The sequence below is a fragment of the Sceloporus occidentalis genome, unplaced genomic scaffold (genome assembly GCF_023333645.1).
Source record: "Sceloporus occidentalis isolate IW3139 unplaced genomic scaffold, rSceOcc1.0.p SCAF_39, whole genome shotgun sequence".
Lineage (NCBI taxonomy): Eukaryota > Metazoa > Chordata > Lepidosauria > Squamata > Phrynosomatidae > Sceloporus > Sceloporus occidentalis.
In genome coordinates this window covers 3,960,240-3,966,840 of record NW_028317019.1, presented here as the reverse complement: position 1 = coordinate 3,966,840, position 6,601 = coordinate 3,960,240, and the positions used below count along the sequence as shown (strand labels likewise).

Sequence of the window (6,601 nt, the reverse complement as noted above, 5' to 3'; positions counted from 1 at the left end):
TTTCTCCTCTACAGCTCCGTGTTGCAGTTATCTATCACCCTCCTGGTTCTGCCACCCAGTTCCTCTCAGACTTCGAATCATGGCTGACATTCTTTCTTTCAGATTCAGTCCCCACTTTGATCCTAGGTGATTTTAATATCCACGTTGATGATTCCAATAACCCGACAACATCTCGCTTTAACTCTCTCCTGGCTTCTTTTGGCCTCCAACCACACTCCAACTCTTCAACTCATTCTCTTGGTCACTGTCTTGACCTGGTTCTTGCTGCAAACTGCGCCATTTCTGACTACCTGGCACCTGACTTTCCACTTTCTGACCATCATTTAATCTCCTTTCCTCTAGATGGATTAGGGGGGAAAATAGACAACTTAGCTAAAGAGATATCAGGAGTGAAAGTGGAGGTGGAGGAAGTATTAGAAAGAACGGAAAGTTTGGAAAAAAACAGAAGAATTGGAAAAGGCTCAATTAAGGGAACAACAGAGTAATCTTCTGCAGCAGGTCAGATATAGGGAAAGGGCAATTAAAATTAGGGAAAGTAAAGAACAAGACAAACAAATATATGACAAAATTATACCTATGCTGGCAAAATATGTGGATATTGAGGAGGATTTGATGGAGGCACAGATTGATAAGATATTTAGACTTAGCTCAAAGACAGCAAAGGAAAGGAAATTGGACAGAGACATTACGGTATGTTTTACAAGCTCAAGGATGAGAGAGCAAATATTGCAACGAAATGATGAGAAAAAATTGATTGTGGAAGATAGAATAGTGGAAATTTATAAGGATTTACCATTGCAAATAATTAGAAAGAGACAGGAATATAAATTCCTTACAATATTCTTTTGCAATAAGAATGAGATACTGTACAGATGGGATAAGATAGAAGGAGTGATCTTTCATTACCATCAGAGGAGATATAGGATAAGTACAATAGAACAAGCAAAAGCCTTTTATGAGAGATTAAGCAGAGATAACAGAGAGCAAGAAGAAAGAAATAAAGAAAGGGACAAGAAGGAAGGAGAAAGTGTAAATAGACAAAGAGAAGAAAAGACCCAGAGAAAAGGGCAAGGAAGGAGAGATAATCTAGGGATTAAGGAGGTAAATACTGACAATTTGGGAAACAAAAGCTCAGAAGAGGGTTACTCAGGAGAGATAGGAAAGTCTACATAAAAGACATAAGAACCTCTCTAAAAGGAAAATGGGGCTTAAAATAGTTTCGTGGAATGTAAAAGGAATAAGCCAAGAGAGAAAGAGAAAGCATGTAATGCAGTATCTAGGGAAGAATAATTTTGATTGATTGTGTTTACAGGAAACAAAAATAAAAGATGGAGATATAAAATATTTGAGAAATAGTAAATTGGGGACATTATTTTGTGCCACAGTAAATAAAAGGAAGAGGGGAGTTGCAATCTTTGTGAATAAAAGGTATGCAGCAAAGCTACTGAAGAAAGATAAAGACGGTAGATTCTTGTGTGTGGAGATTTTGATAGATAATGTTAAATATGTACTGATTAATGTTTATGGGACATTAGAGAAGAAGGAAACCTTTTATAGAAATTTGGCGGAGGTTATGAGAGAAGTTGATAATGACAAATTAATCTTGACAGGAGATTTCAATGGAGTTCTAAATCCAATTTGGGACAGGAAATCCCAGAAAAAAGTAATTAAGAAAACACAAGGAAAATTACCAAGAGGTTTTTTGTTTTAAAAGAGGAATTTAATTTGTTAGATGTTTGGTCACATTGTAATGGGAACAAAGGAGGGTATACCTTCTATTCAGATGCACATAAATCCTTCTCAAGGTTGGATATGTTTTTCGTGACGAAGCAACTGGTTACTAAAGAGAAAAAAATGGAAATTTGGCCAAGGACGATGTCGGATCATAATATGATAGAGCTGGGATTAAATATAAATTGGGACAAAAATATAGGATGGAGAATGAAAGAGGATAGCCTAGATGACGAAGAATTTGTAAATAAGGTAAAGAGAGAGTTAAAGATGTTTTTTAAAGAAAACAGTGGAAAGGAGGTAAAAATGAAGGTTGTATGGGATACTAGTAAGGCATTTGTAAGAGGACTATTTATACAAAGAACAATGGAAATTAAAAAACGAGAAAAGCAGAAAGAGGAAAAAATTAGGAATGAATTTAAAATTAGAGAACAAAAACTACAACAAACAAAAGGGGATAAAAATAATGAATGAAATAAAACTATTGAAAGAACAATTAGAGAAAAAAAATGACAGAGGAAATAGCTATACATTTAAGAAGATCAAAGCAAAATCAATTTGAGAATGCTAATAAAATAAGCCGATGGATGGCTAATAGATTAAAGAATGAGAGAGAAAAGATAATGATAACTAAAATTAAACAAAATAACACAATCATAACGGAACAAGGGAAAATTAAAAATACTTTCACTACATATTTTGAAAAATTATTTGAGGAAAAAGGTGAGCAGATATATATTAAGAAAATCAGTTAATAGAAATAATTGATAAATATAATGAAATAAAATTAAGATCAGAACTATAGTGTTTAGGTCTTCAGCTTCTAGGACTGGGTGCAGTTAGCATATCAACTGAAGGAGATAATAGGCACTCCTCGCCGTCACATGTATCTGAGCTGACATCTGGAGTGATGGATCCAGGAGCATCCCCCAAACTACTAACATAGTCCTTTAGGGAAAGTGTGACCCCTTATACAGGTGGATCACACATCTCAAACCTCCATACCTGGATTAGGATCTCCAGCATTACGCAGCTCTGTCTTATCTGGATTCAGCTTCATTCTGTTTTTTTCTCACCCAGCCCATTAATTCTTCAAGACATTCATTCAGAGGGGAGATGCCTTTCTTAGTTGACGCTGAAGTCCGGGACATGGAGAGATATATCTGGGATTCCTCAGCATACTGATAACATCCAATGCCATGTCTCCAGATGATCTCTCCCAGCAGCTTCATGTTTATGTGTCCTAAGGAACATCAGATTTAAGCTCCCTCTTAGAGGACCAACTATCCCCAAGAATCTCCATCTAGAATTTGCCCAAGAGTTAGAACCAGAACCACTGCAATGCATTGCCTCCTCGTCCCCAATTCCTTCAGACGTTAAAGAAAGATGCCATGGTTGATGGTATCGAAGGACCCTGAGAGATCCAAAAGCACCAGCAGGGTTGCACTTCCCCTGTCCATACTCAAGCGGAGATAATCTACTAAGGCAACCATAACAGTCTCGACTCCGTATCCCATCCTGAAGCCAATTTGAAATGGGTCTAGATAATCTGTTTCATCCAAGACCACGTGGAGTTAAAGAGCAACAGCTTTCTCAATCACCTTGTTTAGAAATGGAAGATGGGAGACCGGTCTGTATTTGTTCATGTCCAAGGGATTTAGGGAGGGCTTTTTCAGAAGCGGCTGTACCACCGCTTCATTTATGGAAGATGGAAAATAGCCCTCCCTCAGAGATGCATCTATGATATATCTCAGGTGAGTCCTAAGTGCATCTCCTCCTTGGATGACTAGCCATGAAGGGCAAGGGTTGAGAGGGCAAGTTGTCTTCTTCACACTTTCAAGGAGCTTGTCCATGTCTTCAGTACTCACAGATTTAAATTGATCCAGGATGATCCCATTCACAGAGTCACTGGACACCTCACCTATAGCATCAGCAATAATGTCAGCATCCAAGTTGGCTCTTATCTGAGAGATTTTATTTGCAAAATGGTCATTTAAAGCATCACAGTGAGCTGTGGAAGGCTCTAATAATGGATTCTGGGGGGGGGGGAGTGCCTGAGTCAGGTCCCAGATTCCCCCCTCCTCCCCCCAAGACCCCAGAGGAACCCCCCCCCCCCCAAATAATGTTGTTTCCAATGCTATTGAAGCCTATGCTGTGTGGTGCTCTTTATTTGGCACAAAAATCTTCTTCAAATGAGGCATCAGAAGGGAGGGCCTCTCCTCTGCCCCACTTTCCAGGATGGAGGGGGCTCCTCAAAGCCCTTTTTATCTTTGGACCCCCCTCCATGGTCATGCCTGTCTCCAATGGTCCCCCTTCCCTCTCTTCTCATGATAACCCCCAAGTACCAGGGCCCCAAGGAATCCCCCGAGGAGGGGGCAGGGAAGGAAAGAGGGAGAGGAGACCTGGCAGGCCCCCTGCGTTTTGGTTGGGGGGAGAAGAGGGGATTCCTTCTTCTTATAATCCCCAAGCCCCCCCCCTCCAGAAGATATTCCAGCCATTCCTCTGAACAAACAATGGTTCCCCCCCATTTCCATCCTTCCTTCCCTCAGAACAGAGTGTGAGGGCAGCAATGGCTTTAGGGCTGAGACTGTGCATGCGCACATACATCTGAAGACCCCTTCTGATCATGCGCAGGGATCACCAGGGCTTTACTGCTCCTGCTGTTTATTCCATTGGTGGCCTTTGAGGGAAGGGAAGGAGTGTGCCGGGGGTTCAGCAACCTCCCCTTCCTTCCTTATTTTGAGGACACTTCGAAGAGGCCACAATGAAGCCCAGGAAAGGCAAGAAAGGAAGGCTCTGCATTGGAAATAAAGTCTATGTATACACACACACACACACACACACACACACATATAAATGTATGTGTGTTTGCCTCTGCTGTTCTTATAGCTGGGAATGGAGATGATGGCTGAGGAGAGAAGAAAGGGTAAATTTTGGGCAAATGCAGAACTTCTGTACACCAATGAGTCCAGTCTGTTGAAACAACAAAGAATTTTATTGAGAACACATAGTCAGAAATTCAGCGTTTACGTCAGAACTGCCCACTCCAATCCAAACAATACATTAAAACCCCCAAACCTAAAACTCCACCCTCTTACAACCTAGCCCCCACCTTCAATTCCCACAGTCTAGGCCCCACAGGTAACAAGCCCCCCTTTGCCATTCCCAGAAACTAGCCACCTTCCTGTTAATATCAGCCTCCACTTTCTTCAGCCAACATCCCACAAATTCCAAACGCTATCGTTCCCAAAACTATTCTAACCAACTGCAACAAATCCCATCCCCCCATTTAGCTAACTTTTACCACGAGCCACAATCCCCAGCCAAAGTTACAACCCGAAACAATTATCTATCCTATTAGCAATTAAAACCTAAATCTAACAAAATACAATTTTAAAACATAAACAGACATATGGACAGAAAAACAAAATCACAAGGGCCTTTTCTTAGCACAGCAGGACTGCAAATATATTTTTTGTATTCCTTACTGACAAAAATAATGTTAGTTCACTGCTGGCATTTGTATGGCTTCTCTCCAGTGTGGACTCCCTGATGTCTCCTCACTAGGTCTGACTTCTGAGAAAAACATTTCCCACAATGCTGGCATTTCTATGGCTTCTCTCCTGTGTGGACTCTCTGATGTGTCACTAGGAATGACTTGCGAGAAAAACATTTGCCACAATGCTGGCATTTGTATGGCTTCTCTCCAGTGTGGACTCTCTGATGTCTCACTAGGTGTGACTTCATATAAAAACATTTCCCACAATGCTGGCATTTGTATGGCTTCTCTCCTGTGTGGACTCTCTGATGTGCCACTAAGTGTGACTTCTGAGGAAAACTTTTCTCACAATGCTGGCATTTGTATGGCTTCTCTCCAGTGTGGACTCTCTGATGTCTCACTAGGTGTGACTTCATATAAAAACATTTCCCACAATGCTGGCATTTGTATGGCTTCTCTCCTGTGTGGACTCTCTGATGTGTCACTAAGTGTGACTTCTGAGGAAAACTTTTCTCACAATGCTGGCATTTGTATGGCTTCTCTCCAGTGTGGACTCTCTGATGTGTCACTAGGTTTGACTTCGAAGTAAAACATTTCCCACAATGCTGGCATTTGTATGGCTTCTCTCCTGTGTGGACTCTCTGATGTCTCACTAGGTGTGACTTCATAGAAAAACATTTCCCACAATGCTGGCATTTGTATGGCTTCTCTCCAGTGTGGACTCTTTGATGTATCACTAAGTGTGACTTCTGAGAAAAACATTTCCCACAATGCTGGCATTTGTATGGCTTCTCTCCTGTATGGACCCTTCGATGCATGACAAGGATTGACTTGTAAGCAAAATGTCTCCCACAATGCTGGCATTTATGTGACTTCTTTCTTGTGTGGATTCTCTCATGACTCAAATATTTTTCTGTAAAGAAGCACAGTGACAGATAAGACTGAAAATCAGTGTTAAGAGAGGAGGGTGTTACCCATGATTTAGCCCTCATTAACCCTTCCTTATTAGAGATTAAATTAAGAGAGTTTCTGCTAGTAACCCAAGCATGACCGTACTACTTATGCCCCTAAATCCATGGAACAATTGTATCTTTATTTATAGGAGTTAACAAAGAAGAGATTGGAGGGGGACTTAAGGGAATCACTGGAAGCAGATAGTCAGAAAAAGGAATGTTGCAAAAATATTCTATTAAACATGTGGAGAAATAGTTTGATTGGCAAATGGCATTATATCCTGTGAGACTGCCATAAAGTCCTGAGTCAGAGACCAAGGCATGATGGAAGCTAACTGCAGAGGTCCCTTCATGCTGTGTGGCACCAGGAGATGACTCACAACCAATACAGTATACAGCTCACATGTGGATTGGTGTG

At 40.9% G+C, this 6,601-nt stretch overlaps 1 pseudogene; it reads right to left on the bottom strand.

Annotated features, from left to right (window-relative positions):
• Window positions 1-4,747: 4,747 nt before the first annotated feature.
• On the bottom strand, window positions 4,748-6,139 carry LOC149290438 (uncharacterized; annotated as a pseudogene).
• Between the last annotated feature and the right edge of the window lie 462 nt (window positions 6,140-6,601).